Consider the following 24,648-nt stretch of genomic DNA (forward strand, 5'->3'; position numbering starts at 1 on the left):
GTGGGTCTCTGCTTAGGCAAGTCCTCTGCCATTTCTATGTCCTCCCTGCTTTGAGGCTGAGGAGAGAGACTCTTCCTCTCACCTTCTTGGGCATGGCAAATGTTGGGGCCTCTGCTTTGCTTCCCCTGTCTCTCCCTACTGTGATTCAGGGCTCTGTTTTTAAGCATGTCATAGTCCCTCCAGTGGCGTACCTAGCATCATTTTTTGACTCCCCCCCATCTATATGAAAAATATGATTTTTAGTAACAATCCACATATCGCACAACAAGAGTGTACCTAGGAAAAGGCAGCATCTTAAACACTGCAGTGAGCACTAGAACACCAACACATACATTGTAAAACTAAACAAGCCAAATCCTGCACAGTCAATTGATCCTGCACAGTCGATGCTATCAGAAAGCCATGTCCCTTTCATACACACAGACAGATACACCCTCGCCCAATATGGAATAATCACAAACTAAAAATAGAAATATGCAGACAAAAGTTAAACTGAACTGCCAAGAAACCAGACTCTGCATACAATGCAACACCACAACACCACAAAAACAGTAATACATGTCCTCTAATACTGTGCAAAATATAAAGACAGGAGATGTAAATTTGAAAAAACTGATACATAACAATCGCCACTTTACAAATTAACAAATAAAAATAAAACAAATAATGAGAAATAAGAAAATACCATTTTATTGGACTAATCCCCGTAAGCTAGGTCCCCTTCCCCGCAAACCACCTGATTCCATCCACACAAGCCTTGAATTATTTTATATTGAACTTATTATATTAAAGTATAAAAAGAAACAATATTCTGTACAATTGTCAATTTATAAATCAGCGTCTTCTCCCCACTCTCTCTTCCCCATTTCCCTTTAGCGTCCTCAGCCCACTCTCTCCACTTTCCTTCAGTGCACGCACATAAACACAAGCAAGTAATTTTATATCATTTTCATTCTATTCATTCATAGAAATTAAAATCTAAATAATGCCAGTCACATAACAAAACATGATTTTACAAAAATAATTCCCTGCACAATCAAGCCTGCAAGGATTACTAGATGACTTTCAGCAGTTTCCCTCCCTCTATCCCCCTTACATTCATGGCCAAGTCAAAATGATCTACCAACAATAAAATTTTAAAAACACAAAGCACACTGTACGCAGAGAAAATGTTAATTATCATTTATATTCCGCGGGTTTTCAAAGAGGTCAAGGCAGATGACTTTATGCAATGTCACCTCAGTAACAACTATACAAAAATAGACAAATATACCCCCTCCCTTTTTACTAAACCGCGATATCAATTTTTAGCGCAGGGAGCTGCACTGAATGCCCCACGCTGCTCTCAATGCTCATAGGCTCCCTGCGCTAAAAACCGCTATTGCAGTTTAGTAAAAGGGGGCCATAGTGCAAAATATAGACAGCATATATAAATTCTTAAAACGGACACATTTTAATCACTAAATTGAAAATAAAATCATTTTTCCTACCTTAGGTAATTTCATCAGTCTCTGGTTGCACTTTATTCTTCTGACTGTGCATCCTATATTTCTTTCCTTCTTTCAGCCTTCTGTATGCTTCCTCTCCTCCAGACCTCATTCCCTCCCCCAACTTTTCCTTTGTTTCACCCTGCCCCCTTCTTTCTTTCTCTCTCCATGCCACCTTTCTTTCTGTATGTCTGTCTTTCTCTGTCTCGGTGCCCCATTTCTTTCTTTCTTTCACCCTGCCTCCTTCTTTCTTTCTCTCTCCATGCCCCCTTTCTTTCTCTATGTCTGTCTTTCCCTTTCTCTCTCTGTGCCCCATTTTTTTTCTTTTTCTTTGTTTCACCCTGCCCCCTTTCTTTCTTTCTTTCTCCCTGCCCTCCCCTCCCGCATGCCACCACCATTAGGAAAATGCTGCCACCGCCACTGCCACCATCGGGAACAGGCCTGCGCCGAGTTCACCTTGCTTCTCTTCCCCGCGGGGCCGACCAACCCTCGCCGCCCGATGTCAATTGTAATGTCGAAAAGGACGTTTTGGGCCAGCCAGGCAGCGATTGTCTGGCCCAGAACGTCCTCTCCGATGTCAGAATTGATGTCGGGCAGCGACAGTTGGTCGGCCCCGCTGAGAAGAGCAGGGAGAACTTGGTGCCGGCCTGTTCCCGATGACGGCGGTGGCACTCAAGTGGCTAAAGAGCCGCATGCGGCTCACGAGCCGTAGTTTTGCCGGCCTAGGGAGAACACTGGAGGGTGGCCAGCTGTGCACCCCCTTGGGGTGTGCACCCGGAGTGGACCGCCCCCTCGGTACGCCACTGAGTTCCACCCCTCTCTTCTAGGAGGGGGTTTGGGCTGAAAATCCCTAGGGAGAGGAACCTGGTTTCTCCTAGGCTGACAATACTTTGAATACATTACAGGATCAGGATTCCACTTCATAGTAAAAATCCTAGCATACTTTTTATTATATTTAAACTGGTATGGTATTTTCTGCGGACTATTCTTAGGCTCATACCTTTCTTTCTCTTCCTCTGAGGGGTAGTCAGCCATTTCTGAGGGGTAGTCAGCCATTTCTATATCCCTGCTCCTCACCTGGTCAGCTCTCCTGATCAGGGACCGTGTTCTGTTTTTATTAACCACAGAAATAAAGCTGGCCATAGGTTTGTCACAATACAGTTCAAACTCCTCATATTGACCTCAATATCTCTCCTCTCTTATCTCTTCCTATATCCCACTTCGAGAACTCAATTCTTCAGGTAAGTGAATCTTGTCTGTACCCTTCTCTTCTATTGCCAACTCCCAACTCCATCCCTTCTGCCTTGCTGCTCCGCCTACCTGGAACAACCTGCCGGAATCAGTATGCCAGGCTCTGTCTCTGGCAATATTCAAATCCAGGCTCAAAGCCCTCTTTTCTCTGCATACCAAACTTGTCTCTGCATTTGCATTGTTCCGAAGAGAGCCTCCTTCTGGAGTTCATAAGGTATAATATGCAGAGGTGTACTTGGAAGCTGTGTTTTAGTCCTAACTAGAGAATGACACAGGAAAAAAATCTGTCCCCGTCACTGCCCCGTCCCATCATCCTCTGCACCGCTCCATCATCGCTGTTCCCTTCACTGCCCCATCACCGTCACCGTCATCCCTTTCACCGCCCCATCACCGTCACCGCCATCCCATTCAGTGCCCCGTCACCGTCCCCGAAGCATCCATAAAAGCCTCAAACAGGTATGATTTTATATACTTAATAAGTAGAGGGGGTTAGTCCACTTATGATAGAGAGAGCAAATACCAGCATAGAGCAAATACACACAAGAATCACTACTTAGTCCACTTATGATAGAAAGAGCAAATATCAGCAGTTTCTCAGCCATACAATAAGCTTTATCATTAGCACAGCTCTAACTGTAACCAGTCCATTAGTCTTCCTTAGCCATATCTGAGATCCTCCTCATAATTATTATAAAGAAATCTCTCAATTGTAGGCTGTACCATACATAGAGAATGGAGGGAAGGAGAGGAAGGAAAAAAAAAAGATACAAACCACAAGATCAAAAAGGGGAGTTAGATTTGGGTTGGGAGGGGTGTTCTTTCCTTGCTCCTGAGTTTGGTTGAGCTGATGCCAGGGAATCAGCTGATCTTGGATTCCCTTGCGATCAGCTCATCCGGACACTGGAGCAAAGAATGAACCCCCCCCCCCCCCCCCGGGAATCCTGGGCAGGCAAGCAGAAAGTGTGGGGATGCGGCCCACCTTACCCAAGTTTCCAGGGAGCAGGGAAGGATGCAACAATTTCTCCCAGGATCGCACAGGATCAGAGAGATCCACCACGTGTTAAAACTCGAAAGCAGTGTGTATTCATTCCCATGGGTTACTGAACACGTGCTGGATTCCTCCAGTCTTGCACCACGTGTTCAGTAACCCATGAGAATGGATACACTAGTAGATTAAAAAAAAAAAAAAGAACCAGCTCCGTGCTGCAAGAGCAGCTCAACCAGACTCCAACAGGTCACCGGAGCAAAGAATGAACAACCCCCCCCCCCCCCCCCGGGAACCCTGGGCAGGCAAGCAGAAGGAAAGTGTGGGGACGCAGCCCATCTTCCCTCTTACAACTAGTTGTAGCGCCAACGAAGTTTTCAGCTCCTCCAAGTCCGCAGTGACTCCAGTCCAGGCAGTGACTCCAGCAACTCCAATCCTCTCAGCTCCGAAATGTTTCCAAAATCCCAATCGCTATAGCTGTGCCACTACAACCCATTAAATGGGATTTTCAAATCATGTGTGGCAGTAGCAATTGGTCCCCTCACTGCTTGAGCAGTAAGAAGTGACTAATCAGGAGCCAGTATATTGAAGGGGGCGGAGTCAATGTGGCAATGCGCAAGTCGGTGATGGAGAGTTGGAGACAGCATGGCCGAGACAGCATGGCCACCGGAAGAAACTTGAAGAAGGATCAGACACGGTAAAGACACGGTAAATCGCGGTCACAAAGAAGGGGAAAAATTTACCTACGGGGACAAATCTTTTCACCGTTCTTGCGGGCGGTGAAAACTTTTGTTCCCGTGTCTGCGGCAATTTGGCTATAGAGTCTTCATAGCCCACGGTCAAACCGCAGCACACCGCGGCATCCCGCAGGGATCGCTCACCGTGTCTTTCTCTAGTCCTAACACTTCCAACCAGTAATAAACCTTATCTGTTTCTCATTCTCTCTGTACCTCCCCCCTTACCCTTTTTACCTCTTCATCCCTTTGTAATTCCCTTCATGAGCAGTATATATTGATTTACCCTTTATCCTGTGTGTCTGTCATAATTAGATTGTAAGCTCTTTTGAGCAGACTGTCTCTTGTGTGTTTAATGTGCAGCACTTTGTTTGTCTGGCAGCACTATATAAATAATAAATAGTAGTAGTAGTAGTATCTCCCCAAATTCAAATCTCCTGCTCAAGGACAGATCTTAAGTCTCCTCTAGTGTGAGGTCATTCCTCAAGATCACCCTCCAGGGAGTCCAAAAGCTACCTTGGTCTAGCTCAGAGTATCGCAAACTGTGTGCCATGGCATACTAGTGTGCTGTCCGAGATTACAAATGTGCCACGAGATGCTGGGGAGGAGGAGAGGCACTGTTGCCAGCTAACTGCCTAAAGGATGTGCCTCTCGCAGTGAGATGCACATCCGGTAGGAAGTCAGCCGGTGCCAGTGTCTCTCCTTACGTTTTCCCTTCCAGCATCCCCACTGGCAGCTCAGGGCCCCTTTTGAGGGTCTTCATGCATGCGTGTGATGTCATCGCATCGATGTCCGCACACTTCTGGATGCCTCTAGCCGTGGCCACCACGTTTAGTGTGCCACGGCTTGGCAAAGTTTGCGAGACATTAGTCTAGCTATAAACTGAACTTCTAGGATCTCCCAGCACCCCCTCACTGAACAGAGAGCCTGGCAGTTTCACAGGAGCCAGCATGTCTGACACACACCAAACTGTTCATATGATGTTCATGTCTGAAACATACCAAACTTGTTCAAGTGCAGACTTTTCAAACCCAGTTGTCACAAACCGTTGTAGTGCTAATACCTGGAACTGGAAACAGCAGTGACCATTTTAAATCACTGTTACTGATATAAACCTCCTTAATATACTATCACCCTTTATCATAGGCAGCCCTAAAACCTAGGGTCTGCACCCAATTAGTTGATACCTACGGCACTGCAAACATTTATACCACACTAGCAATCATGGCAAGCATATGCACCATATACTCCTTACCCAGTGCATAATATTCACCCATGGCTACAAATGCAACATGTTCCCACAGTTATAGTTAATATATAGTGCTGCATGCATATGGTGGCACTATAGAAATAATAAATAGTAGTAGTAAAAGGTTCCATGACTTATTGCAATCACAATCCATTTTACCCCAGATTCATAACTGCCCATTTCCCACTCAGCAACAATTTATACAGCAGTGGCATAGCCCTACAGCCAGTTATGGGTAGGCCTGAGCCCAAAGTGGGAGGACACAAATCTTTCTCTTTGCTCTTCCCTCCTCCCACCCTGCATGTGATCTGTCATTTGCCCCCATCTCTCAACCCTTTCTCCTATCACAAGATCCTGAAAGGTTCAATAGACCCAGAAAGAGCATTATATACCACCTAGCTTATTCAGATCAAAGCAGTTAACAATAAAACACCCTGTAATACCAACCATATACATTTTGCCTAAAATTCATAAAACACTAGTAGATCCCCCAGGGAGGCCAATTATATCAGCAAATGGTTCTATCTTAGAACCTCTATCTGATTTCACAGATTTTTTTCTTACGTCCTCATGTACCTTTGATATCCTCATATGTTCGTGATTCATCCCATATGATTAATACTTTGGACGCTTTTGATGGAGATCTTACAGAAGTTATTCTCGTCACCCTTGACATTGAATCTCTTTACACGAATATTCCCCAAATGGAAGCAATAAGTGTCATTGAGAAAACATTGAGTAAAAGAAACACCTCTGAACGCATACCTAATAGGTTTATTATAACTGCGGCAACCATAGCCCTCACGCAAAACTATTTTTGTTTTTTGGATGAGTTCTATCTACAAATCAAGGGTACAGCTATAGGGGCCTCTATGGCTCCCGATATTGCCAATTTATATGTTGCAGACTTCGAAGAAAAGTTTCTCACCACATACACATACCAAGATGAGGTAAGATTATACAAAAGATACATAGATGACATATTCATCCTGTGGAAAAGTAGTATCCCTAAACTTCACTCGTTCTTAGAATGGTTAAATACATGCGACCAAAATCTAAAATTCAAAATGGAATTTCATAATAACCACATAGCATTCCTGGATATTATGATATCTAAAGAACGTTATGGTTTCCACACTACCATTTATAAAAATAATTATTTACACTACTCAAGCTTTCATCAACGTCCTCTAAAAAGAAATCTTCCCTACAGTCAATTTCTTAGACTCAAAAGGTTATATACCACAGTAGAGAAATTTGAAAAACAAGCTCAACAGATGGCCTATAGATTTGCAAGAACAGATTACCCTCTTTCTGAGATATACCATTGTTACCAACGATCTCGGGTCTAACACCGTGAAGACCTGCTCCAGACTGGAAATAAAACTCGCACATCTCCAGATTTTACCTGTGTTTTGAAACATTCACACCTCTCCAGCGAAGTGAAACGTATTATTATGGCTAATTGGCAGATTCTAGAACTACACCAGTGCTTCAGAGGCAAGAAACCTATAATTGCCATATCAAGGAATCTTAACCTCAAAGACAAATTGGTGCCTTCTGCCCTTCCTGCAGTGAGAAGCATACATACAGGACATCAATCTTGCACTTCATGTTCAGTATGTCGACATTCTCTTGTAGCTACTTCCTTCACACACCCCGGCACTAGCAAGAAGTATCATCTCAACTTCAGCAGCAATTGTAATACCCAGTATGTGGTTTATATCATCATTTGTCCCTGTAATCTCCTCTATGTTGGTAAAACCAAGAGGAAAATAAAAACAAGAATTATTGAACCCAGAAGTTGCATCTTGAGGGAGATTGTGACAGCACCCTTGGTTCAACACTGGATAGAGTTAGCCCATACCATCAATGACCTCCGTTTCATTGTATTCAAGACCTTTAAATACAGCTGGAGAGGTGGCAATATAGATAACATCTTGCTGCAAGCTGAACAGAGAACAATTTTTGAGCTCAACACCACTACACCTGCTGGTCTGAATTTGGAGATAGATTATCGTCCTTTTCTATGATACTTTTTCATGCTGTTTTAACATTACATTTTAATCATTATTATTATTATTTATGATTCTTTGAAGTTTCTATGGTTTGTTTTTACATTAGATGTCAATATCATTTCTTTTATGTACATTATTTTTTCATTTCTTTTATTTATTGTTGTTTATTCCATTGTAGCCCAGATTACAAAGATGGCATCTCATCACTTATGTTGGTATTTGATCAAGGGCACAGCAGCACGCATCAGCATTCATCTATTCATTTTTGAAATGTTAAGAGCCCTGTCCTTTGAGCTGTTACACAAATTTAATTTTTCTTTATTGACATATACTTTTAATTTCACATAGATAAGAGCAGCTATATAATAAAATCATCAGATCATGGCTTCTGGTTCCGCTATATATAGATCCATATTTTTAGTCTCACGATTTGCCACATAACCTTTACTTAAATTTTTCTCTTATGTGTTCATACTTATTTTGCAACCTTTTATTTCCCCTTTATAAGTTTGTAATACATTTGCTAGCCAATGGGATTGAGTTCAGTTCCTTAAAGCACTACATTGTCATCTTTGGGACACGCCCACGAGCATGCCTATTTGCTCTTCCTTTTTTAGACTGCGTCCCATGCGTTACTCTCTCGCCTTCTGAGCCACGTATTCAACAGACAAGTCCATCCACCCATTGCTCCCATTTCATCACAATTGGGTTCCCTTAAAATCTCAACAGTTTTGCAGCATTGTTTTCACTTGCTCCACTTGTGAGTGGCTTTATTTTTGGCAGCGTTTTGGCGTATTCAACAGTCAGGCTTTTGGTAAGTCCTTTTCAAATTTGGCTCGTTTGGCTAGTTTTTATGATTGTTTAAAACTTTCAGGCAGCATTATTATTTATTACGTTATGTCACATACTATAGTTCTGTTCGTGGTCCGTTTTACTTTTCAGGTTATATTCGCAATTTATTACACTAAGCTATACATATTGCCGTGTGTTGGGTTTTCTCATAAGACCATACAATCTATGTTTCTTCATTTTTTCAAACTCACGCCCCTTTAATCTTTAAGGCTGTACTATTATTTATTTATTATTATTTTTTTTTATGCCTTTCATTCACCCGATTAGCATGTGGCTTAGAGACAGTTGAGCTTGGAGGCTTGTCAGTCAATCTCATTGCTTACAATTTTGCTTCGTATGTCTAACCCAAGTATTTTTGTTATATATTGTATATAATATCCCCCAGGAGCGTTCATACCATCAAGATCACTTCATACCAATATTTATTTTTTATTTTTTATTTATACATTAGTCATCCCAGCTTATAAATTTTTCACATATTATATACTCTCATTGCCAACATTCATGTCTTTCACTCCCGATATGATGTTTTGCTTTCCATTTTTTGTGCTTCTTTCACTCTCCTTATGCTATTGACATGTTTTGTAATATAAGCATACCTGAGGCAACTTCCCCCCACTATATGATATGACTATGATTTTGATTTCTCTTAATGAGTTTTTATTTTAACCGCAGGTCATACATTTTATATGCTGTTATGTTTTATGTTTTTTATGGTAGCTGTGATTTTCATTCATTTTTTTACAGTATGTTTTGATTCTATTAAAGTGTTTTTATTTTAAGTATATTCATATGATGCTTTTATATGGTTTTATATTTTTATATGATGTTATGTTCTTATGTTTTTTATGATAGTTATCTTCATTTCATGCTGTATATTTTATACCTTATTTACAATGGTAGGTGCTCTCTTTTTATCACAAATTAATGTTACAAATTGGCACCTTTTATAAAGAGATTCACTTGTTTGTCCTTATGTCACGTCTTTTGTTCGTTCTTTTGTTTTCTCCTCTTTTTTCAGTTTTCATCCTTACTTTTTATTTTATATTTTATTTTTAATTTTTAGTTCACTGCATGTTTATTTTTTGGTGTTTAGTGTATCAATTTTTTATCATTTTTTATTTTGCACTCTGTACTGTTGTCCTTTAACACATATTATTTACCCCTTTCATGTCACATTCTCTTTAAGCATGGTATGACAACATCATTCTTTTATTTCACTTTACACTTTTTTTTATATTGTCTATATCATTTCAGTATTGTATTTTCATTTATTAGGACCCCTGACAAAGGCGTGTTGTCCAAAACACGGACCATGTCGGGTCCCTTGGTTGGTAATAAGGTTTTTATCTTACTGCATTTTAACTTTGATACACTAAATTCTTGCCTGCATCGTGTACATTGTCTGCAGTTTTTGTTTGGTTTAACAATAAAACATAATACACATGAAAAAAGGAACATAATGAAAATAGAAAAGACCTATCTCTTTCACATCTGGGAATATTTACATACAAAGATTTGTCTTTTTCACAATTGCAAATTTTATCAATAGTTCTTTATACCTAATCATCATGTACACTGAAGACTTGACAAAAGAAATAAGTTTGAAGCATAATTTTAAACTTATTAAAAAATTTGCTTCTAAACACAATTCTTTAGGAAGGTCATTCCATAACCTTGGAGCTAGGCAAAAGAAAGCTTTCTTCCTTGTTACCTCATATCTTATTACCATAAGAGGATAACCATCAAAAATTCCATGCAGTCCCATTGGAGATGGTTTCTTGGTACAAAATAAAGTGTTTATGTTTCTATCCTTTGTTGTACAGAAGCACATGCAAGCTTTTGTGATTAAGATTTTGGTCCTTCATCTGAGCTGACCTGTATCATGACTAGATAAACATAGAAAAATATTGAAAATTTAAGGCAGATAAAAACCAGATGGCCTATCTAGTCTGCCTAACCATGCCATCTACTATCCCTTCCTCTCCCTTAGAGATTCAATGTACTTGTCCCAAGCTTTCTTGAATTCAGATATACTTTTTGTCTCCACCACCTCTATTGGGAGGCCGCTCCATGCATTCATCACCCTTTCCGTGAAATGTATTTTCTGAAACTACTTTTTAGACTATTCCCTCTTACCTTCATCTCATGTCCCCTCCTTCCAAAGTTTTCTTTCAATTGAAAGACACTCACCTCATGTGCATTTAAGTAGGGTTACCAGATGTCTGGAAAAACCCAGACATGTCCTTATTTTAAAGGACTGTCCATGTGTCTGGATAGATTTCCAAAACCTGGTAGTTTGTCCAGGTTTTTTGAAGTCCCCAAACTCAGGGCTACATCTGAGGAGCCTCTGAGCATATATGAATGTGATGCAATGATATCACATGAATGCGTATCAAGCAATTTTCTACTTTTTTTTGTTCTGTATTTTTCTGTTGATTATTGGCCTACTTATTTTTGTCTGGGCCTATTATAGAAAAGAGAGAGTGCCAAGGGCAATAGGAAGTTTTTGGCACTTCATGCAACTGGCAAATCCTTTTTCTATGATATGCAATCCATAAAATCTGCCCTTCAGATAGACCTGTATAAGAGCTTAATACTGCTAAAGAGTGTTTAATACAGACCAGCACAATACAAGTTTTGATTACTTGCATCAGGTATTTTTTTTTTAATCATTCTTCTTATGCTGAAGTAATTCTCCCTAAGGTAATGTCTTCAAATAAGTCAGTTTTTCACATACTATGACAGGATGAATCTCACTCCAAAGCCATGGTCTGCTAGAGATGATCTTGATCTCTCAGATTTATTGCTAATGCTTGTCTCTGCATTTGCATTGTTCCGAAGAGAGCCTCCTTCTGGAGTTCATAAGGTATAATATGCAGAGGTGTACTTGGAATTTCATTTTATTCAGGCTGGCTGCACTCTATGTACAATTGAGACAGTTTCTGTACCTTTAAACCACATTTTCTTGATCTTTAATAGGGATGGTCTGTCATTTGCAATGACATAGAAAATGTCAATGAATATCCCATATCATTAACAAAAAAAGGGCCCCTTTTATCAAGCTGCACTACAGGTTTTTAGCGCGAGTCAGCATGGTAAATGATCTGATGCCCATAGAATTCCTATGAGCGTCAGAGCACTTGCCTCATCAACCCCATGCTAAAATACTCTAGTGCAGCTTGATAAAAGAAAAGGGGGGGGGGGGGAATAAGCAAAAAAAAAAAAAAAAAATCACATTATCAACCTAATTCCATAAACAATGCTAAAAATTGCATATGGAAATTTGGGCGCAATTTCCAAGTGTTATTTAATTAAATAACAAGCCAATTAGCATAGATAATTGGGTACAAATAATCAATTATCTATGTTAATTGGCATTAATTAAAATTTACACATGTATTTTTAGATGTCAGTATGTATATGTTCCAAAAACAGGGCATGGCCATGAGAGGGTCATGGATGAATCAGGAGCATTTCTGGAATTTATGTACACTTTATAGAATAAGGGAAATCCGCGCCTAATTTAATAATAATAACTTTATTTTTTTCTATACCGCCATAATCTTGCGACTTCTAGGCGGTTCACAGTGAAGAGAGCTGTACAATCAGCAAATTACAGTGTACAAATAGAGCAGATGTCACTGAGCAGTCAGTGATTATAGTGTACAATTTAGCAAGAAAAAGATATAAATGGATTACAGTATAATCTTAACTTGTTACATTAAAAGGGGCTGGATGGCCAGCGAATTACAGAATACAAATGGTGAAGAAGACACTAAATAGACAGTGAAAACAGAATACAGTTAGAGAAAATGCGTGGTATCAGCATGAAGAGTAATAGCTTTAAAAAAAAAAAAAAAAGGGGGGGCGTTTTCTGACTAGGAATTAAATCTATTGAACAGAGCGGTCTTGATTTCTTTCCGAAAGGCACCTTAGGTTAACTTGGCTCTGTCAATGAAGTTGACTAGCCAGGTTTGCTGTTTACCGGCTTGAAATTTGAAAGTTGTATCCAGAAAGGTTCTATATTTGCAACCTGTGATCTTCGGGTAAGCAAAGAGGTTGTGATTTCTGGTTGTCCTTTTGGGGGTGTACAGTTTGAAGTGAAGTAATAGATAATTGGGGGCCATCCCCCACACCAGTTTATAGCAAAAGCAAGAGAACTTGAATAGAATTCGTGCCTCGATTGGCAACCAGTGTAGCAGTTTGTAGTAGGGATTAATGTGATCACTTTTCTTTAGTCCGAATATTAAGCGGATGGCCGTGTTTTGCACTATTCTTAGTTTTCTCACGGTTTTTTTAGGAATACCCACATAAATGATGTTGCAGTAGTCTAGAGTGGATAGAATCAATGATTGTACCAGTAGTCTGAAGGATAGTGGATCGAAATATTTTTTGATAGTTTTTAATTTCCAAAGTGTGGAGAAGCACTTTTTTGTCACCGAGTTTGTGTGTTCGATCAAGGTCAGGTGGGTGTCTAAGGTGACTACTAGTATTTTTATAGTTTTAGATATTGGGTGATCATGACCATTTAGGTGTATTGCTGTTGTAGTGTTTTTTTTCCTTTGGACTTGCCAAGAAGATTTTTGTCTTTTCAGAGTTTAGTTTCAGTTTAAAATTGATAGTCCATTGTTCTATTTCAGTCATGATTTGGGAGATTTGTTTTAGGGTGTCATTTGTCACGTTAGTCACTGGAATTAGAATAGAGATGTCATCTGCGTATATATACTATATTAAGTTTAACTTTTGTAATAGGTGACCTAAGGATAAGGTATAGATATTGAATAAGAGGGGAACCTTGAGGAACTCCCAAAGGGCTTTTCCAAGAATTAGAGTATTTTCCATCGTGGACTACTTGATACGATCGTTTTGTTAAGAAGCCCTGGAACCAGGTCCAGGCTCTTCCCGAGAAGCCCATTGCATCTGGGCAATTCAGCATTATTTCATGATCCACTAGGTCAAATGCGCTGCTAAAATCTAGTTGTAAGATCAGAGCGCTGGTACCTTTACTGAAGAGATTGTATATGTGATTGAGGATAGAGCCTAGGACTGTCTCTGTGCTGAACCCTTTTTCTGAAACCTGATTGATGTTCGTTGAGGAGGTTGAATTTATCTAGGTGATTTACTAGTTCCAGGTTGACCAACCCTTCCAGTAGTTTGGTAAATAAGGGGGTACTCGCTATGGGTCTATAATTGGACGTCGATGCGATTGAGTTCTTCTGGTCTTTGGGGATGGGTGTGATCAGTATGTGTCCCATATCCTCATGGTAAGTCCCACTTATAAGAGTGGATGTTGTCCAGTTAAATAGATCCCTTTTGAACTCTGGTACTGCAACTTGCATGATCTTAGATGGGCATTCGTCTAGTAAGCAATATGATTTGGCGTATTTGTTAAACAAGGTGAGGAATTGGTTCCAATTAGGGGGCTCAAATTGATCCCAGGTCATGTCAACACTGGGCTCCCTTTCCTGCGGTCTGAATTGGGGTTCGAAATCTGGTGAGGAAGTTGGTAGAGTAGCTCTTAAGTCTAAAATTTTTTTGCTGAAGTAGATGGCAAGGCTGTCGACTGATGGTCTCTGTTCATTGTTATTTTTCAGGACCTGTATAGTGTCTGTTTTTCTTTTATCAGGGTTTTGTATTTTTTCATATTTTGTTTCCAGTTTCTTTTATCTTCCTCTTTGCCTGTTTTGAGCCATATTCTTTCTAGTTTTCTCAGTTCCTGTTTAAGTACTAGTAGTTCAGCATCGAACCACTCTTTTGATACCCTCTTATTCTTTTTGTATGTTTGGGCTGGTGCTATTTGGTTTAGTACTTCTTTGGTGAACTTTCCCCATCTGGTAGGGAAATCTTGTTCTTCCTCCAGATTGGGATATGATTCATAATGCGTCCAGAATTCTGAAGGGTTTATGGTGCTTCTGCATGTGATTGTTGTTTTCTGTCTGTAATTGCTTATATGTTTTTTAAATGGATGTTTCTTTTTCCAGCGTAAGTCAAAATTGCAAATGTAATGGTCTGACCATGTGCATTTCTCCCAAGCACCTATGCAATATTGGATCTTCGGTACGGAGATGTCTTTGTGAGAAAAAGTGACAACATCCAATTGGTGTCCTTTTTCATGTGTTTCCTCCTGGTCTGGTATTATGAAGCCTAGGGTAGTTAGGAAAGTGTCGATTTCAATTACTTCCTTTTTTTTCCACTTGTTCTAAGTGTATGTTTATGTCTCCCAGCAACATATTATATGGACCTCTTATGGTGTTGGCTGAGAAGAATTCGAAGAATTCTTCTTTGACACTTGACCATTTTTTGGGGGGGATGTAGAATAGTGTCACAGTTACCGTATTTTCGCGGATATAACGCGCGCGTTATACGTGATTTTACGTACCGCGCATACCCCTCGCGCGTTATATGCCTGAGCGCGGTATACAAAAGTTTTTAAACATAGTTCCCACCCCGCCCGACGCCCGATTCACCCCCCCAGCAGGACCGCTCGCACCCCCACCCCGAACGACCGCTCGCACGCGCTCCCACCCGCACCCGCATCCACGATCGGAGCAAGAGGGAGCCCAAGCCCTCTTGCCCGGCCGACTCCCCGACGTCCGATACATCCCCCCCCCCCGGCAGGACCACTCGCACCCTCACCCCGAAGGACCGCCGACTCCCCAACAATATCGGGCCAGGAGGGAGCCCAAACCCTCCTGGCCACGGCGACCCCCTAAACCCACCCCGCACTACATTACGGGCAGGAGGGATCCCAGGCCCTCCTGCCCTCGACGCAAACCCCCCCCCCCCAACGCCCGCCCCCCCCCCCAAGAACCTCCGCCCGTCCCCCAGCCGACCCGCGACCCCCCTGGCCGACCCCCACGACACCCCCACCCGCCTTCCCCGTACTTTGTGTAGTTGGGCCAGAAGGGAGCCCAAACCCTCCTGGCCACGGCGACCCCCTAACCCCACCCCGCACTACATTACGGGCAGGAGGGATCCCAGGCCCTCCTGCCCTCGACGCAAACCCCCCTCCCTCCAACGACCGCCCCCCCCCAAGAACCTCCGACCGACCCGCGACCCCCCTGGCCGACACCCCCACCCCCCTTCCCCGTACCTTTGGAAGTTGGCCGGACAGACGGGAGCCAAACCCGCCTGTCCGGCAGGCAGCCAACGAAGGAATGAGGCCGGATTGGCCCATCCGTCCTAAAGCTCCGCCTACTGGTGGGGCCTAAGGCGCGTGGGCCAATCAGAATAGGCCCTGGAGCCTTAGGTCCCACCTGGGGGCGCGGCCTGAGGCACATGGGCCAAACCCGACCATGTGTCTCAGGCCGCGCCCCCAGGTGGGACCTAAGGCTCCAGGGCCTATTCTGATTGGCCCACGCGCCTTAGGCCCCACCAGTAGGCGGAGCTTTAGGACGGATGGGCCAATCCGGCCTCATTCCTTCGTTGGCTGCCTGCCGGACAGGCGGGTTTGGCTCCCGTCTGTCCGGCCAACTTCCAAAGGTACGGGGAAGGGGGGTGGGGGTGTCGGCCAGGGGGGTCGCGGGTCGGTCGGAGGTTCTTGGGGGGGGGGCGGTCGTTGGAGGGAGGGGGGTTTGCGTCGAGGGCAGGAGGGCCTGGGATCCCTCCTGCCCGTAATGTAGTGCGGGGTGGGGTTAGGGGGTCGCCGTGGCCAGGAGGGTTTGGGCTCCCTTCTGGCCCAACTACACAAAGTACGGGGAAGGCGGGTGGGGGTGTCGTGGGGGTCGGCCAGGGGGGTCGCGGGTCGGCTGGGGGACGGTCGGAGGTTCTTGGGGGGGGGCGGTCGTTGGGGGGGGGGGGTTTGCGTCGAGGGCAGGAGGGCCTGGGATCCCTCCTGCCCGTAATGTAGTGCGGGGTGGGGTTAGGGGGTCGCCGTGGCCAGGAGGGTTTGGGCTCCCTCCTGGCCCGATATTGTCGGGGAGTCGGCGGTCCTTCGGGGTGGGGGTGCGAGTGGTCCTGCCGAGGGGGGAGAAGAATCGGACGTCGAGGGGGGCATCAGGCTTTCAGGATGGGGACAGGACTTCAAGGGGGGACAGGCAGATCTTCAAGGGGGACAGGCAGACCTTCAAGGGGGACAGGACTTCAAGGGGGGACAGGCAGACCTTCAAGGGGGGACAGGCAGACCTTCAAGGGGGGACAGGACTTCAAGGGGGACAGGCACGGAGAGGCGGGGCAGTGCACCGAAAGTCAGGGCGGGTGAACGGTGAGTCGGGGCAACCAGAGGAGAGTCGGGGCAGTGCACCGAAAGTCAGGGTGAGTCGGGGCAACCAGATGAGAGTCGGGGAGGGCGAAAGGAGAGTCGGGGTGGCCAGAGGAGAGTCGGGGAGAGCGAAAGGAGAGTCGGGGTGGCCAGAGGAGAGTCGGGCAGCATGCGCGTTATATGCCTGAGCGCGGTATAGAAAAGTTTTTGTACATATCATCGTGATTTCTGCGCGCTATACCCCTGTGCGCGTTTTACACTGGTGCGCGTTATATCCGCGAAAATACGGTAATAGTTCTTTCAGTTCGGTGTTAGTGATCTTGCAAGTTAGGATTTTCAATTCTTCTGTAGTATTAAAATCTATTCTACTAAGTTCCAAGAATTTTTTTTACGATTATTGCTAGACCTCTTCCTTTTTTCCAGCTTCTAGATAGTGGTACGATTTTGTACCCCTGCAGTAACATTTCCTTCATTATGACATCAGTATCAGAGACCATCCATGTTTCAGTTAGAAATAGGAGGTCTGGATTCATTTGTTCGATCCAGTCGTGTATAATTTGAGCCTTGTTTCTCACGGACCGGGTGTTCAAATAATATCCCTTGAAGTTCCTATATTGTGTTGAGATAGGGGTTCTGGTGGATTTTAACTTTTTTAGACTACTTCTGTTTTTGGTCTTGTTTCTGTGCAATTTGGAAGGTTTGTGAATGGTGTTTGCTATGGGGATTTGTGATGGGCCAAGTTCAGAACAGTTGTATAGGAATTGGGGTGAACCCGTAGGTTTGTTCATTTTGATTGGCTTTTGCCAAGAGATATGGACTGGTATTGGTTCAGGGGGCCTTTCATCGTTACACCAGCTTCTGTAACAGATTAAGTAGACTATGCACAGTATTATTTGTATATTGTTTGCAGCCTTCATTTTGGCTGAGTTCACAGATGCTTATGTGATAAAGTGTGGGCTTTGAGATATTAATCTGAAAAACTTCACCCACTAGAGGCCTTCAGGTAGTCCAGAATCTAATGTTCTATCTAGTGGGTTATAACTTGGGTAGCAAGTTAAGTTTAGGGAGGGCGTAAGGTGTGTGTGTAGAAATAGATTGTACCTGGGGTAGAATGATGGACATGCAGTATATAGTTGTGACAGGTATTGAATGGTTAAGCGTGCAGTAACAGGTTATACATACAGTAGCTATACATACAGTTAGACATGTAGCTGATCATGTAGTAAACAGGCTGTTCTTGGAATAACAGGTTATACATGCGGTCACAGGCTTTTCATGCAATAGTAAGCTGTACATGCAGTTACACGTTGTACATGTGGTGTCAGGCTGTACAAGCTGGCTATACGTGCGGGGCAGGCAGTATAAGTTATTGTTCATGCAGTAATAGGCTATATATGCTGGCTATGAGAGCAGTCTATACATGCAGATTCTAATTGTAGATAAAAACAGTTAAAGGTCAAGTTAAAGGAGTACTTATCGTTTGTTCTGGGTTTGGACACTTCATTCAGACGCTTCGCAAAGGTGCATGCTAAGGCGCACGGCCGGCGCGCCGAATGGCTGTGCGCCGTTCTCTCAGGGCAAGTTGATAGGTATTGCCGATGGGGGGGCGGAGCTGGCTCACACGCCCGGATTGGAGGAGGGGAGTTTCACTGGAGGCTCCGTGGAGGAGCCGGACCCGAGAAGAGTTTGCTGCCAATTGCAGCTGTGGGTGCCGGTGGAGGATTCTGTGGAGAACCGGGCCCGAAAGCTGCAAACTCTGCTGGCTGCAGGTTCAGCAATGGCCGCTCCGTTGTCTCAGGGCAAGTTGTTAGGTTTCGCCAATGGGGGGGGCGGAGCTGGCTCACACGCCCGGATTGGAGGAGGGGAGTTTCACTGGAGGCTCCGTGGAGGAGCCGGCTCCGAGAAGAGTTTGCTGCCGATTGCAGCTGTGGGTGCCCGCGGAGGAGAATTTACACCAGGGTTTAGTTGATATAGATACTTGCGTCTAAAATGAGGTGTAGATTCTGGCATTAAAACTATTCTATAAATGACACCTAACTGTGAGTGTTTTTTAATCTAAAAGCACTTAGCACGGTTTTTAGTTGATGCTGATTTTTCAGCACCATTTATAGAATTGAGTCCTTTCTGTGTGTGTGTGTGGGGGGGGGGGGTTTCCAAAATACTATTTGCAAAAAGGTTACATTCCCCCCAAACAAAAATGAAGACCAACCAAAATGAACAATGCAACAAATGAAATGGCAAAAAATATAAAATAAAAGTTTTGAGCTGCCCATTCCTTGTTTCTTTTTTTTTTTTAATTCTTTATTCATTTTATAACTTACATCAACATTGGTATTATCATTTTAACATACTGTATATATAACACTTGAAATTCTACAATTAATCTTAACAAATTAAATTTATCCCCTTCCCTCCCATCCTTTTAAATTTCATAAAAACATTTTTTCAAAAATAAATTCCCCCACCCCACCCTATTTTCATTTGTACTAATCAGAGCAAAAAAATATATACTTATTCTTTACAATATTCTGATAATGGCCCCCACACATCCTGAAATTTATCAAAGTTCCCTTTTTGAATAGCTAATGTTCTTTCCATTTTATAAATGGATTTATGATCATCGCTTGTTTCTAATTCTACAAGTACCTTTTGGTATTTGAGAAACTTCCCTTTTACCTCACTTATTACAGAGTAACTTCTATTAATGCCTTTCTTCTGCTTTTCTCTTTTGCTACAATGTTTGGCTTTCTTGCTTTGCACTTTTTATCATTGCAAATAGAAATGTTCCAGGCCTGGATTGATCCATAGTCAAACATACATATGTGAACCACCATTTACTTCTTTTCTCTCTCTCTCCTATCCCCAGAGTCACATTCATTTTTCTTGTATTCCCTGCTCCAAACTCATTTTCATTCATGACCTTCTCATACATTTCACTTTTCCAAAAGCAACAGGGGAAAAGTGCAGAGCATAACCGCAGATGTGACTGCAGTATTTGTGAGTGTCCATGGGACCTAGGCAAGCACATGCTTTGAATGGAGTAGCATGAAAAGCAATTCTGTACCTTGTACAGTGGTGCCTCGCATAACGAATGCCTCGCACAGCGAACGCTGCACACAACGAACTTCATGTCTTGATTCGTACAACGAACTTCGTTTCACACAACGAAGTCGCCCGAGCTGCGTTACTCACTGCGCTTAACTGCCCTCTCTCACAGCCCTTCGCCTGGCTCCCTGTGCAGTGGCGGACCGTCGGCTCGCCTCCTTTTATGGAGGGGCCCGGCGCCTACTGCTGATGCGTTGGGGGGGGGGCGGAGCTACTCTCGCCGCTTCCCCGATGCTAGAAAAAAAAAAAAGAAAAATTAAGTCCCAGTTTTCTCACTGTATACAGTCGTCCTGTTAAGATAAACTCAATATTTTTTATATACTTTATATCATGGCTTCTAAAAAAAGCAGGAAGGTGATTTCTGTTGAAATGAAACGGGAAATAATTAGAAGGAGTGAATGTGAGGTAAAACAGTGTGACCTCGTCACAGAGTTTGGCCTCAGCAAGACCACCATTTTCACCATTTTGACAAATAAGGATGCAATCAAATCAGCCAAAGTAGCCAAAGGAGTATCAAAACTATTTCATGAAAAACATAGGTCTTCAATCCACGAGGAAATGGAGAGGCTATTAGCAATTTGGATTAAGGACAGGCAGGTGAAAGGTGACGTAACAACCCAAGATATTATCTGTCACAAAGCCAAGAGAATTTATGACGATCTAAAGAAAAACGTCCCTGGAAGTAGCAGCAATCAAGCTAATGAAGAAGAATTCAAAGCCAGCAAGGGGTGGTTTTTTAGATTTAAGAAAAGGTGTGGAATCCACAGCGTTACTATGCATGGTGAGGCTGGCAGTGCTGACAAGAAAGAAGCAGAAAAGTTCTCTATTAACTTTCAAAATGTATTAAGGATGAAGGATACTGCCCACAACAAGTGTTCAATGCCGATGAAACGGGTCTTTTCTGGAAAAGAATGCCGAGCAGAACCTTCATTACAAAAGAGGAGAAGAAATTGCCAGGACACAAAGCCATGAAGGACAGACTTACCCTTATGTTTTCGTCTAATACCAGCGGAGACCTCAAGATCAAACCTCTATTGGTTTATCACTCTGAAAATCCAAGAATTTTCAAGAAAAATAACGTTATTAAGTCCAAACTGCCCGTCCATTGGAAGTCCAATCAAAAAGCCTGGGTGACCCAAGTTATCTTCAACGAATGGATTCTGGAAACCTTTGCTCCTGCCGTGAAGAAATTCTTGCTGGAAAAAGAACTGCCGCTCAAAGCCCTGCTGATACTTGACAATGCCCCTGCTCACCCAAAAGACCTAGAGTAAATATTGCAGGAAAATTATCCTTTTATCAAGGTGCAGTATTTGCCACCAAACACCACATCCATTATTCAGCCAATGGATCAGCAAGTTATTGCGAACTTTAAAAAACTCTACACTAGAGCCCTCTTTAATAAGGTGTTTGAAGAATGCGAGTTTGGTGGAGACAATATGACTGTCCGAAAGTTTTGGAAGGAGAAATTTGATGTCCTTATGGCAATACGACTTATACAGAAGGCCTGGGAAGAAGTGTCACAAAGGACCCTAATTTCTGCTTGGAAGATGCTTGTGCCTTCGTGGACCCAGGAAGAAGCAGTAGTTGATGACACAGAAGTGGTGAAGGACATCATCACAGTGGCCCAAAGGTTGGAATTAGAGGTAGAGGAAGAGGATGTAGAGGAGCTTATTGAGGAACACGAAGAAGAGCTGACAACTGAAGAGCTCCAAGCACTTCTGGTCCAGCAACAGGACAATGCTCAAAGGGAAGCGTTATCTGATAACGAGGAGCAACAATCAAACAATCAACCAATCCCAACTGCTGACATCAAGAACATCCTGGTCAAATGGAAAGCAGTTCAGGAGTTTACCAATGCCCACTATCCGGATTCAGCTGAAGCAAACAGGATCAACGATCTTTACTCCGATACTCTTGTCCGTTATTTCCGGCAGATGTTGGAGAAAAGAGAAAAGAGAAAAACAAACGACTTTGGACAGGTTTTTCATGAAACCATCAGCCAAAAAGCAGAAAATGGATGAAGATGTGCAAGATTCGGTAGACTCTACTTAGTCTGTCTTAAAATTTAAAAAATGTGTGTTTGTTTAAAAAAAAATTATGTTTTTAGATGTATCTAAATAAAAATAATAACAAAAAATGTATCTTTTTTTATGTCATCTTAGCATATTATATGCTACAGAACAAATTATTTTTTTTAACATGTATTGTTATGGGAAAACGCATTTCACATAACGAACTTTTCGCATAACAAACTTGCTCCTGGAACGAATTAAGTTCGTTGTGTGAGGCACCACTGTACACATAATACAGAGATAATTAACTTGTATGTGCCCAAAACTTTATTCTAAAAGGGTGCATGTAAGTACTATGGCATGTCAGTGCAAGAGGGACATACATTTGGATAGAGCAATAGTTGAAAAACACACATTTTATCATCCACCATCTACTGTCATTCTCTTTTATTTGATTTAATTTCTGTCAGAGTTCAAAATCAAAATTTGCAAAGATAAGAAGATCCAAATGGTAACAAAGCCTTGACTGCTTTGTTGCTCGAGTTAGAATAACTACTGCAAAAAACATAAGTAAATTAAACTACTTGCTGTTAGTATTCAAGGACCAATCACATCAAAGAATGAGGCTTGTCTGGGCGATTGTATCCTTACGCACATAGACGCTCATAACATTGACAGACTCTTGCATATGTGATGTACATGTCATCTATTCTATGAAGGGGATTTTTAAAAATAATGTAAAATTCTGGAATCTCTTGTGGCATACCCAGAATCTCTTTGGGGCACACGACTGTGCCGCGGCACACAGTTTGAGAGTCACTGGGTTAGAGCTACAGCCTCAACACTCTGAGGTTGAGGGTTCAAACCCACACTGCTACTTGTGTCTCTGGGCAAGTCACTTGGTCCCCCATTGCCCCAAATATATTAGATTGTGAGCCTGCTGGACAGACAGGGAAAAATGCTTCAGTACCTGAATAAATCTATGTAAACCATTCTGAGCTTCCCTAGGAGAACAATATAGAAAATTAAATAAATAAATAAGATGATATTTAGTTTCCTATGATGCTTCTGAAAGGATATAGATAAAAGGGCGTCATTATTAGGATCATTTTAAATGGAGTTTGCCCAGGTAACCTAATAATTTGCTGGGTAAATTCCCCATGCTGAACCCTTCCCTTCACTTAGTACATGCATTCTATTTATATGATAATATATGCACACATGCACTCTCATACTTCAGTCACATACATGTACTCCCTCATTCTTCAATGACACAAAGATTCACATGTACACATTCTCACTCTGCAGACACACACATGCATGCTCTCATTCTTCAGACCTATACAGTACTGTATATATGCACACACGTACATAAGGTTGCTCTTCAGATACACAGGTACATGCACTCACTCTTCAGGCATACTTATGCACTTCTCAGACAGACTTATACACACACACTGTCTCTTCTAGTGCTATCTGCCACTTGTGTGGAGGCATAGCCAATAGTTAGAGCAGCAAGCTTGAATAACCAGGGTTTGAATCCTACTGGTACTCTTTGTAGCCTTGGGCAAGTCACTCCATTGCCTCAGATATAAAATCTTCAGGGGACAGGGAAATACCTTCTGTACATGAATGTCTTACCTTGAACTACCGCTGGAAAGGCATGAACTAAAAAAATACATGTGCTTATTCGCTCATGCCCAGATTCTGTAAACGGAGCTTGCATTGGCCGGCATCTTCAAATTACAGTACTAGTTGTGTGTCAATCACGCATAGGTGCCGTTAACAGCATTGCAGCTGCTGAAAAACTTAGGCGCCAGTAATGTATGCTAGGGTTTTTAAGGCCTACATTACCGGCGCCTAAGTTTGATGGAGAATCGCACATAGCAGCATCTAAGTTCAGCTCTGCCCCTAACCATGCCTACTTTGGCCTTAGGCGCCGCTAAGTGCCATGCTTAGATACAATCCTGGTGTCTACTTTTTTTTTAACAACTTTTGAATTGATTTTTAACTATGGGGTTCCAGTAATGAATTTGCCATCTCAAATCGGCCTACTCAGAAAATTAACTTAGCTGCCGTGTTCTGAAGTAGCTGTAGTCTCTTATATTCCCTTTCAGTGATACTGTAATACAATGAGTTATAGTAATCTAAGGAAGTAAAACAACCTGTACAGCTATCCTAAGACTAACCTGTGTTAAGCTAGTTCTTATTTCTCGGGCCTAAAACAGTATTCTTCAACCGCTGGTCCGCAGTGCGATCGATGGGGCGTTATCTTCGGGCTGGCTCCTTCTTCCTCACTTATTTTATTTCCGCCAGTCCATAGGTGTAAAAAGGTTGAAGAACACTGGTTTAGGTGGTTTAGATAGATTTTAATGACTGTGATTAATTGTAAATGTAATATGGTTCCATTTATTCTATTTATTAAGTAAAAAGATGTTATAATTAAAGCTATTTATTAAAGAGATTGTATTGATATCTTGTTATATTATATGTATTAAATTACTCTTGGGAGGCAGTTAGATTAATTGTGCCCTATATTGTAGTGTTGGAGTACCAAGTAATGCATATTTATTAGGGATATCCTGAAAGCCTATCCTGTTTGTAACCCTCCATGTCTGCTGTCTGACACCTCTGGTTTAAAGCTCATCCCTATTTTTGGGGAGAGGGTCACCCAGCGCACTCCCATGTACTAGTTCATGTTTATTAAGGAATTGGAAGTTTGTTGGCTTTTTGAATTCTGCCTCATGTTAGC

The 24,648-nt window shown here is 42.5% G+C and overlaps 1 protein-coding gene across 3 annotated transcripts in view; it reads left to right on the top strand.

Annotated features, from left to right (window-relative positions):
- The window catches only part of KIF1A (kinesin family member 1A), a 627,076-nt gene that overhangs the window by 105,419 nt on the left and 497,009 nt on the right, over positions 1-24,648 (top strand). The gene's annotated exons all lie outside the window — the stretch shown is intronic.

This window comes from Geotrypetes seraphini, chromosome 9 (genome assembly GCF_902459505.1).
Source record: "Geotrypetes seraphini chromosome 9, aGeoSer1.1, whole genome shotgun sequence".
In the NCBI taxonomy this organism is placed as follows: domain Eukaryota; kingdom Metazoa; phylum Chordata; class Amphibia; order Gymnophiona; family Dermophiidae; genus Geotrypetes; species Geotrypetes seraphini.